This window comes from Panulirus ornatus, chromosome 37 (assembly GCF_036320965.1).
Source record: "Panulirus ornatus isolate Po-2019 chromosome 37, ASM3632096v1, whole genome shotgun sequence".
Classification (NCBI taxonomy): Eukaryota; Metazoa; Arthropoda; class Malacostraca; order Decapoda; family Palinuridae; genus Panulirus; species Panulirus ornatus.
This window is the reverse complement of record NC_092260.1, coordinates 16,533,754-16,546,078: the sequence shown is the minus strand read 5'-3', so window position 1 is coordinate 16,546,078 and position 12,325 is coordinate 16,533,754. Positions and strand designations below refer to the sequence as shown.

Genomic DNA, 12,325 nt, shown 5'->3' with positions numbered 1-12,325 from the left:
TTATGGAGTTTCTCCCGCAGATACGTCTAAAATGTGGGTTATTACATTTACGGCAACCTTGATGAATTCTGTTTTCACTAACTTTTTCCGTACAATTTGCAAAGAGCACCGGAATCTGGCCTCTCTTGGACACTGTAAATTACTTTGGGCAATTTCATGATGATAAAACGTGGTGACAGGGGCTACTTCTTCCAACGATTATCGTGTCTGAAATAAAAATCTGACACGGGAAAAAAATGACGATATCAAGCCTGTTTATATTTACATATCCTTGTTTTCATCAGAAGTTGGCATGTTTTGGCGCTCTTTAAACACTGCCAGCAACAAAAACGAAAATGATTAAACACTGAAGATGCATTGCACTTCAAAGTTTGAGGGCAATAAACGGCTGCCTATAATGTCACATGCATAACGAGGAATAAACGACTGTGATAAACATGTAGACAAGAAGGTTAGACTATACCAACAGACGGAACTAAAGACTGGGTGTTGTGTTATCTGGGGCAATAGCGTGTGGCGGAGGCACTTGGCGCCTCATGGTTAAGGCTAGGCAGAGAGAACAGCTACCATGTTTTTACACGCATCCAGTTCTTAGTTTGGAAAAGGCGGCCATGATATATCATGTCGTTATGCAAACACGATTTTGAACATAAATTTTGCCATTATTTTTCAAAGGGATCGATTTTTTTTCCAGTCTTTACAGAAACGGCTGCAGATGAAGAACTTTATACAAAGTTTGCTGCAACTTCTAAAGCTACCGACGACAGAACAAACTGAGGGGTTAGCACGTCTGAAGTTCAGCGGATAATGATCGAGACCAGGGGAATATTTTGTGAATAATCCCATATTCATTTTCAGGTTTTGTACCCGACATTTTAAGAGAACCATAAACTTTGGGAGTATGCAAATAAACACGACTGAAGCGGTGTATACTTCCTGATGTGACGGTGAGGGCAACTATTGCAGCCGGGAATAGTTATGGCTTTAATGACACCAATGGTGGTGACAACGACCTTCCCACGCTGGACGAGGTGACCAGTGCGAGCCATCTTCATCACCTCGCACCGGAAGTCAACCTGTATGGTGGCATGTGGCGAGTCCCCCTCCTCCCTCACCCTCCTCTAGCCTCCCCTCCACAACGCTCGCTACGTCCCACTTTTCAGCTGGCGCTCTAAGCCGTACCTGGAGCACGTCAAGATCAGTCATGACACACCTAAAACCTCAGCTATCTGTAACCACTGACTTCGTAAAGCTCTCGCGAAAGACCTTATCACACCCGGCAACTTCTGGAATAAACCTGGCGAGTAGTGGCATCCCCCACTACTGCCGCACTACTCCCCATGCAATTTACCCTGGCAGCTCCAGCTAGCAATAACCCACCATGCCACAACTGCTAGGCTTTGGCAGCCCTACAACCTGCCGCGGGCCATGATACCCCTGACGAGGGCACGGCTGGTTATCGACCGATTCAGTTTTTTATGTACATGTTAACCTTGCAAGTCTGTTGAGCCCAGGGATAAGAATAGAGAGAACCGGAGGGCTGTAGAAATGTGGTCTTGTTTACGATGGAGAACCTAACCACAATGTTGCCGTGAACACCATGCGGAAAAGAATGAAGTGGCTAGAGTATATGACGCCTAATATAGAGAACGAGAGTATATGGTTGGTGACTCACTATCACACGTGAATAAACTTGCACCCACTTTCTCGACACTTAAAACAGTCAAGGTCACCATGAATAATAATGATTATAATCACTATATATATATATATATATATATATATATATATATATATATATATATATATATATATATTTATCTATTTATTATACAGACGAAAGAATGGCCCAACCCACCCACATACACAGTATATACATACACGTCCACGCACGCACATATACATACCTATACATTTCAACGTGTATATATATATATATATATATATATATATATATATATATATATATATATATATACACACAGACATATACATATATACACATGTACATAATTCATACTTGCTGCATTTATTCATTCCCGTCGCCACCCAGCCACACATGAAATGATCCCCCTCCACCTGCGCGAAGTAGCGCTAGGAAAAGACAACAAAGGCAGCACTTTAATCAGTAAAAAGGAAAGGAAGGGCTCATTAGTGAAAGGTTCTTCGACGAGATGTACCCTTGATGATGCACATCACCGAAAGTGAGTTTTTACTCGCGGCGCTGCCACATGGAGTCCACAACGCCTGCGTGTATATATATATATATATATATATATATATATATATATATATATATATATATATATATATATATATATATATATGTGTGTGTGTGTGTGTGTGTGTGTGTGTGTGTGTGTGTGTGTGTGTGTGTGTGCATTTCATACCTGTTCGCAGTTTGAGGCGTCACGAGGTAGCGCCAAGAACAGACGAAGATAAGCCGCATTCGCACACATCCATTCTCCCGACGTCATGCATCGAAACCACAGTTCCCTATCCACAACTAGGCCCTACAGACCTTTCTATGGTTTTACTAGGTTACTTCACATGCTCTGGTTTAATCCACTGACAGCACGTCGACCCCTGTATACTACATCGTTCCAATTCACTCTAACCCGAGCACACCCTTCACCATCTTGCATGTTCAGACCCCTGATAGCTTGAAATCTTTTTCATTCCTTCCTTTTATCTCCAGTTTGGTCTCTTCTTGTTCTCTCCACTTCCATCCTCTTTGTCAACCTCTCCTCACTCATTCTCTCCGTAAGTTCAAACCATTACTGCACACATGCAGGAGGGTGAAGGCGTGCACGGAAATAGAGAGAACTCGAAGAATGTCCTGGGGTCAACGCGTTGTCAGTAAACTGAACCAGGGGATGTGTAACGTCAGAGTTAAACCATGGGAAGGTCTGTGGGGCCTGGATGTGAATGGGGAGCTGTGGTTTCGGTGCATTACACGTGACACCTCGTGTATGGATGTGAGTAGATGTAGCCTTTCTTCATCTGTTTCCTGACGCTACCTTGCTGACAAAGGGGGGCGGCAATCGGGTGTGAGGAAGAGGAGAATGGATGTTACTTTTTCTTTTCTTTCACACACCTGTTCACGTATGTATGTATTTATGAATGTATGTATAGATATATGTACGAGCATATGCATATATGTATATATATGTGCATGTGAGCAGATGTGTGTCTTCGTCTGTTTCCTGGTGCTAGCTAGCTAACGAGAGTATATGGTTGGTGACTCACTATCACACGTGAATAAACTTGCACCCACTTTCTCGACACTTAAAACAGTCAAGGTCACTATGAATATTAATGATTATAATCACTATATATATATATATATATATATATATATATATATATATATATATATATATATATATATACTTATTCATTTATTATACTTTGTCACTGTCTCCTGCGTTTGCGAGGTAGCGCAAGGAAACAGATGAAAGAATGGCCCAACCCACCCACATACACATGTATATACATACACGTCCACACACGCACATATACATACCTATACATTTCAACGAATACATATATATACCTACAAAGACATATACATGTATACACATGTACATAATTCGTCCTTGCTGCCTTTATTCATTCCCGTCGCCACCCCGCCACATATGAAATGACAACCCCCTCCCCCCGCACGCGAGGTAGCGCTAGGAAAAGACAACAGAGGCCACATTCGTTCACACTCAGACTCTAGCTGTCATGTATATATATTATACCTGGGGATTAGGGAGAAAGAATATTTCCCACGCATCTCCTGCATGTCCCACATTAGTGAGGTAGCATTGGGAACAGAGGACTGAGCCTTAGAGGGAATATCCTCGCTTGGCCCCCTTCTTTGTTCCTTCTTTTGGAATATATATATATATATATATATATATATATATATATATATATATATATATATACACACACACATAAAGGACAAATGAACGCGCACTTCCACATAACATACAAAACTCCAAGAGCCAGCCTGCCACACGCAGCGGTCCCGGGTTCGATCCTCCCCTTTTAGTCGCCTTCTACGACACGCAGGGAATACGTGGGAAGTATCCTTTCCCCCCTATTCCCAGGGATATATATATATATATATATATATATATATATATATATATATGTGTGTGTGTGTGTCAATGGACTGAACCAGAGCGTGTAAGGCGGCCGGGGGAAACCATGGAAAGGTCTGTGGTGCCTGTTTTTAGATGGGAGGCTATAGTCACAGTACATCGCACATGACAGCCGGAGGATGGATGTGAGCGAATGCAGCTTCTGCGTCAGTTCCCGGCGCTACCTCGCTAATGCTATGAAAGGCAAATATATATATATATATATATATATATATATATATATATATATATATATATATATATATATATATTACTTGACACTGCCTGAGTAAGGTTACATAACGAGAGAAGTCTCCTTTTGCGAAGCTATACCATCATCAGTCAACGAAACAAAGTACGTAGTCTCGTCAAAGAACTCGTTTCAAGGAATCCATCCTGTCCCTCCTGCTAAGTGTAGCGCATCCTTGAAGCTGCAGGAGCCTCTGCATGAGGAGCCCTCCTACAGAGTCTGAAAGGGTTCCTAGAGTTTTATGATAATATAAATACATATACAACCCCAGGACCCCTTTTACGGGGTTCCTGCAGCTTCAGGGTTGCACTCCACGCAGGAGTGATGCACTCCCTTGGAGCAAGAATTTCCTTGACATGTCTGCGCTCCTTTCAGTCCAGTGACGATCTTGCAATCCTGCTGAAGGTGACTCTCCAGTCGAGGTGTATACACATGCTGGTGGATTCAGGTGATATAAAGTGTTACAAGACTCCGCCTGCTCGAGGTTACACCGCAAGTGAGAAAGAAAAGAAAAAAAAAACACCTTTGGAAAGGTTATATCGTTAGGAATAGTCTCGTCAAAGAAATTCTCATTCTAAAGGAGTCTACACTTCCTTGTTACTGGTAGAAGCGCAACCTTAGGCTGCACAAGTCTTTAAAAAGGTCCCGGGTAACACCAGGACACTTTCATATAAAGTGGTCTCGCGGAGATTCTAAATATATATATATATATATATATATATATATATATATATATATATATATATATATATATATATATATATATGTATGCAATGTTCTCTTGAAAAAATTACATACATTCATAACATACAATTGACAGGCAGTAACATTTGTGTGTCATATGTTCTGAAATACCACTGAAGCTTGTCATCAAACTAAGGCGTGACACGTTTCAGGCGTGCGTAAACCATTCTGAATAGCGCCGCACGGTCAATGGCCGTGACCACCAATGACTCTCGTGGCTATGCTTGATTATCACCAAGGTCAACGCACACCCTCAAATCCACAGCCTAGTGCACAACCTGTCATTAAACTTCCGCTCATAACTGTGGCGTGTAAAACTCAAAATAACCGCCTACTTTCCAAGATCAACCCAAATGAAAATTACCAGCGTCGCACGTACAATCTACAGGTTCGTTTTATCACGTTTTGTGACTGAAAAGCACCTTCATTAGTGGCAACCTGAGGCATGTGGTCAAATATCTTAACGATGAGGGTACCAATCAGACAATTGCCAGACGTGGTAGTTAATTTCATACCATGAGCGAGTGGGAACGTTACACAGCTGGCGTCGGTTGATAACCGATGATGAGAGACGCAACCCGGGTACTGCGGTTAGAGAAGACAATAAAGTTGTCGGACGAGCACAGCCAATAAAGTTGTCAAGACAGACAAGAAGGTACTGTCGCAGCATTCGGAAGGTGGAAAGGAGTTAATGAATATGACTAAGTACCGCATGACAGCCAGGGGAAATAAAGAACGTATTCCGTGGCAACCAGACGTCCACTGAAATTAGGATGGTAATTTCTTAGCACGTATTCATAAACGGCGAGAGATAAGGCTACCGACGCGGTCTGGTGCTGCCGGACTACCAGATACCCAACGAGTACGAAGTTGTGATGAATGTGGCGCCACCTTAGGAGAAGTTCCACTCGCACTTTGTCATATGCTCCCGGGAATACCCTATTGCGCCTACATTTGTAGTAAACACCGTCGGCGAAAACTTTCATCCCCTACTTCATTCCGTGGGTTATAAGATGACTGTGCATACACCATCTCCAATCAAACTAGTGCCTCTACGAAAGAAGCGGACAATAAATGAAGTTTTGCTTATCAGATCAAGCTATCAAACAACTACATCGGGTAAAGAGAACAAAAACCATCTCCCCCAACCTCGTCAGGTGGGCAAGAGGTTCATGGCTCCTGCCGCACCCACATTGCCTCTACCAGGAGGGGTCGGTGCTGGGCCTCGCTACTAAGACATCCTGTTTAGTAGACCGACTAATGGTTCTCACAAGGCTTGTTTCCAGACACAAGTAAAGATCGAGTAGAAAAAAACATTTCAGACGTGTGTGACAACGTTCTGCGTCCTGATAGCACAACGCAAGAAAAAAAAATGTGTGTATATCAAATGGTTTTGATATCGAAATATCAAGCAAGCGAACCCGACTGCCCTCTCCTATCCAAGCTTCGGCTACAACATCAGTCGCCCTGGGACAATATACACAATGCAGTGTAAACCTTGTATTAAACAATTTTGAAATAAGAAATGTTCGTTTTGATACGTGATTAACATGAACCAAGACAAACAAAACTGCTTTCCCGATTCCACTTGGAACTGAAAATGAATCATTGCTTCTATTAAATGAAGGCATATTGATGTCCTTTAATTTTCTTCTTCTTTTACCCACTTCCATGAGAAGAAGTCCTTTAATAAAAGCCTCACGACAAGAGAAAGATTTACCCAGAGTGAGGTGGGCGTCCTTGGCCATGCACCTCAGGCTGGGGGAGGGAGAACAGCAGCATCATGTGGGCAGAGATTCTGGTAGCGCTTGGCACAACGCTCATCGTACTACAGACAACCCTGGCAATATAGTTCCTGTTTAGGGGCACCACAGACACTATAAGGATTCGGAAGAGACTCATATAGGCGAACTCCTTATATGTAGTACAAGTGATTAAAACCAGGAGAGCATGATGAATTCATTCTCTATCACAGCAATATTTTTGGAGAGAGCTATGATGGTTAAGGAATATGTTGGGAAAAGTAAATAAAACACGTCTAAGAATGAAGAGAACCCATGAAAACTTCCACCTAATTTACCCTAGCAACCCATATTTAAGCTAATTGCGATGCCATTATAAAAAGTGTTATTGGTGCTGGGTAATTTGTTCACATACTGTTTGCCGTGTGTTTTTACATCCTCCATCTACATGCAACTATTAAGGCAGAGAGAAGATGAAGACAACGTCGCTGGTTGCATCTCGACAATAACACAGAAAAGTAAGATACACATCGTCCCCTAGGATGAGGTTTTAATATCTTCTTTGGGCTTCAAGTAATTTCACTTAGGTGTACCCCTCCTCACTATCCTCATTTATTTGTTTGACATAATAATGCTTGACATCACTCTACCCCGGCCAACATCACTTCCGAGTCCACTGGTATACGTTTCATCGAAATCAATAATGTATAATCTTGTGGTGTCCTTGAACTGGAACGATACCACAAATGCTACAAATAGTTCGACGGATAGTAAACAGTCGGCTCAAGAAGTTCAAGGAAATGGTATTGACAATAATCCAGATTGTCTGTAGAATTTATGATGAAAATAAAAAGGAGGCCGTGGAACCTAACAGGGGGAAAAAGGGGGGGCGGGGGGCTTTAAATCAATGGTTGGAAGTCGATACGAAGCATCATTCTCTGTTGACATCTTCAATATAAGCTGTCGTTAGCAGAGGTGTCTTAGCTGCCGAAAAAGAATCTGTGGCGTGCCCACTCGAACTTCCTCCTTCCCCCCACCTCCCTCCATAAAAGAAAAAAAAGAAGAAATGAGCATAGCGGCACATACGAAAAAAAAAAATGTTGATCATAACATTTCGTATGTCTAATACTCATCAAATCCTAAATGGAGAGACTGAATACACCACACCATTCCTGTTCCTGACCCCTAACTTGGACCAGGACTGGACGTGCTCTTAAAATAGATTGGAAGGGTAGTGGCTAGCGACGCCGCTGGTCTTTACGCGGTAGATTTCGGAAAGTTTCACGTCTAAATCCCAAGTATTAGCCTTAGTACATTTCTATGAAACCGACAAACACGTTTTCCTAACAGTTATTAGATTTACAATGAAGACGGCAATCCAAGTTTAACAGCCAAGTTTTCCCTGTGAATTTGGCACCTGTCCAAGACAACACAATTTATTACGGTGTGAGTCACCATAATACTTCTACACAGTTAGTAGCTGGTCGCATACCTTGTAGCATTAACCAACAAATTCTCAAACTTCAAAGAATTGCTAATCGGGTTTATAGGAAGCAAACATGGTTTTCTGTTCGTTTCTTGGCATAAAGTCTAGAAGCGTTTCTTTCTTTTGACTTCTCTGTAATCCGGGTAACGTGACTAACTCAAATAATAATGACTTCGGACGAATGGAATCTGAAACTTCTCAGAAAGGATGATGACAAATGTAGGCAGTTGGCAAAGTCATATTCAGTTAATTCGCTTCGGGTGAAGTTGTTAAAGAACTTCATTTGCACTGTGACTGGGACGTCTGATCAAGGTTACAACAGATGCCACGATTAAATAGTTGAATATCAAAAACTCTTTCATTCATTTTTGAGAGAATTCTAAAAAAAAGAAATAGAATCGCCCTTATAACCACAAAATTGAAAGATATATAGTTTACTGCGCCTTAATGGCAACAGATAATGTATCTTTCAACTTTTTCGGTGATGAGGGTATGTTTTAAACGCTGAAAAGCATATAACCTATTGCAAATTAGACGCTCTTACTCTATCATCGTAAAGATATATTTTATTCCCGCTGGGTCATGTGTAACGCCAAAAACATACAACTCGTCGTCGAAAAACTCAAGAGCACTAAACATCGGAATACAATGAATAAAAGAGGCAATATATTGTAGGCAAACAATAAAGCTCTTTTAACCTGACTATTTTGGTAAGATGGGAATTACCATTTTACTGTGCCCAACATGTGAAATAAATCTTAATGCTGTTTAAAATATACACGATAAACACTCACGTATGCATATACAATGATATCTACTCACAGATTTTGCTAAGCTACACAATACACAGTAACATCACCGTTCCCCTGCGAACATCTTTAAATGCTCATCCAAATTTCTACAGTTATGAAACTGACAAAAACACAAGTTGACAAATAACGTACACACATTAAGACCATGATACAGGTATCTAATTCAAACCTGATTCAACCAGCTGGCACCTCACTCTACACTCAGACGAATAACAAAAACTACGTTGTGGTACTACGTTGTTGACACCTCACTCGTACATAGTAAACGAATTTGCCGTAATGCCGCACAAAATAATACGAACACTATGAGAGGGACACATACGAGAATATACACCCCTGCGCTAACACTTGCATGAACCAGAACACCTGCTGACTGGCGGAGCAGCCACGTGCGTCCGAGCTGTGGATGTGACTTTGAAACAAGCGAATGTACAGTCAGTCTCCACCACCCACACCTTTAACTTTATCACTTAAATGTTGAATTGAAATATCGACTCAATGGTAAGCTGGGATCGGAGAATGGTGAAGGCTACGTTAAGGGAAGCCCAATGTTATTGTCATCATCACAAGGTTGCCAGTGTACCTGGCCGCCGTTGACACGGAAACTGACTAACCGCAGCCGGGGAAGAAGAACATTCCAGTCATTCCTCGATAAGCTGACGGATAGGCAACAAAACAAGAAGCTGTTGAATGAATTCGTTTTTAACATTCTCAACAAGGAAGTGGTTATATTGCCGACAAACTGTATGCCATCTGTGCGTTTAAACGGTACTTAGTTTATCTTCTCTATTCCCACTTTATGGAATTTTACCATAGAAAAAAAAGTTTATTCAAATGTCGAGTTATACACTTATCAGGTTTGACAAACGAAAGTCAATCAATTTCAGTAAGTCAAAGGTGGTCGGAGCCCTGGAGTCGTCTGAGAGCTTTCTCCTGTTTCCACCACGAACCAACCATAAATGTAACTTTGGTATTACAATTATTTCCTACACCATAAGCTGAATTTTTTTCAAAACAGAGTTGTAACGACGCTGACACTTTAATGGCCCTGGCTGTCGATATTCCCATATAAGAAATGCCAAAAAGGAGAAAAAATTGCCAATGTAAGTGCAAGGAAATTGAGTTAAAATTAAGACCATTTAATCACATCCAACCCCTACCCAGGAGGCCTGAGCTCTGCCCCTTCCGACGTACACAACCAAATTTACCCCACCGTACCGTGGCCATCCTCGAATAAATCCAGTACTAAAGTTTCACAAAGAAAGAGAAACAATGTCAGCATAATAGTCATAGACTCATCGGTGCCAATACGTATATTTGTCGAATTTGTTGGTTTAATGACCACTACTAATACACACACACACAAATATATATATATATATATATATATATATATATATATATATATATATATATATATATATCTGACTATAAAAGCACTCCTTGACATCTTTTCGAACACGATTCTTGCTTAGTTTCATGTTAAGGACCTCTAGTTCCCCTTTTTTCTGCGTATTTAGTAAACCTGTTCACTGTTGACGCCATCAAACGTATGAAAACTTAAAAGCTGTAATCAAGTCTCCCCTCACTCTTCTCTCTACCATGGTGGACATATGAATGGCCTCTATAACCTGTCTGTAAGTGTGTGGGTGTTTGTGTGTGTTTTCAGATCTATCAGCCAGCACTGACTCGCTCTTCCATCCCAGCCAGCATTCACTGCACTGCCCTTCACTCTCTCCTCCTAGTTAGTACCCACTGCCCTTCACTTCTCCCTCCCGCCCAACACACTACTCGAACCAGCACTCACTGCCAACTTACTTCACCTCTAATACTGCACTAACTTCTACTGTCCCTCTCTCTTCCCAACCAGGACTCACTGCCCTTCACTCTCCCCTCAGTGGCAACACTCATTATCTTATACTCCCCTCCCAACCAATGCACACCCCCCACCCTCACACTGACGCAGGGTCAACAATCAAACAGTTGGGCTGTGTTGGTCGGGGAACCCCACGCCACCCTTGTTATTACTAGTCATCGTCAATACCTCCCCCATCCTTTTTTTCTTTTTTTTCCCAACACTAGAGTACGTATTCTCTGTCAAGCATTATCTCATGTACACACACGTAGTGCAGAGGTTAGGCTTCATGAATCTCACGAGCCCAAAGTTCGACTCCCAGATAAGGTAGCTGACTCCATCCTTCCACTCGGTGATGGCCGATGAATGGGTACCTGGCTTAAATGTACCGCGCACGTTTATGCATTCACTCACACAAAAAAAAATACACACACACACACACACACTTCATAGGGGCGCTGGCACGTACCCATGCCCATACACGCGTTATCAAATATTTTCTCTTAGAAATCTAAATTAACTTTCTTTACAGCGCTCCTCGTTCTCCTTCACCTTATTGCTGCGCCACGTTGCCCACCGCCGCCACCTCTGCCTCCCCGTGTGCTCCTTGGGGGGTGGGATGGGGGGGGGGTCGCTGCGGTGGGCACGTTTTCTCTTTCACCACCCAGTAGTTTTTTTTTTCCCCTTCTCACCCTCTCCTGCTAACCCATCCAGACCCCACACCTCTCGTTTATAGCCTTACTCTTTGACTCATAGGTACATTATACTGTGAACAAACTTTTATTGCTTGTTTTCCATGAGAGCAACTCAACTCTGCACGCGTTGTATGTCGGGTACACACCGAGCCGTGTCTCAGAACCAGTCCCAACATACATCCATCCCCAAGAAACATTCCTCCCATGACTTTCAACCTATCTACAACTCCCTCTTCCAACCCTATCACAACACCCACCGTCTTATCCCAACAACCCAATAAACAATTTTTTTTTCCTGCAAACATTATCACCACACTTCCTACTAAACTATTTCGCAACACTTTCAGTATCTATCGTTTCTTTCAGACTTGTGGTGACTCTCACTGAAATCACTGTCCCTAACTCTCACTATTATAATGCGCCAAGGCTGTCCCGGCGGTGTGGGCAGTGTCCCTCGCTCGCCAACAGACAGAGGCGGTACTGAGGAGCGGGCGGGAAGCCGCGTGGTGACGGACGCCGCTTCACCACCCCAGCCTATGAGGGGAACACCGACCATCTTACTAACTCTTCACTTCTCAGAAACCTTGGTATCTGTAGGGAAATTTCTT

General features: G+C 42.3%; 1 protein-coding gene across 2 annotated transcripts in view; it reads right to left on the bottom strand.

Moving 5' to 3' along the window:
* LOC139760542 (uncharacterized) overlaps nucleotides 1–12,325 on the bottom strand; it is a 73,302-nt gene that overhangs the window by 45,871 nt on the left and 15,106 nt on the right. The window contains exon 1 of one of the 2 annotated variants that reach the window (XM_071683860.1): nucleotides 12,127–12,259. The exons of the other annotated variant lie outside the window; for it this stretch is intronic. The gene's annotated coding sequence lies outside the window, so the exon portion shown is untranslated. Of the gene's footprint in view, nucleotides 1–12,126; nucleotides 12,260–12,325 lie in introns of those variants that run through there. 2 annotated transcript variants of the gene reach the window in all.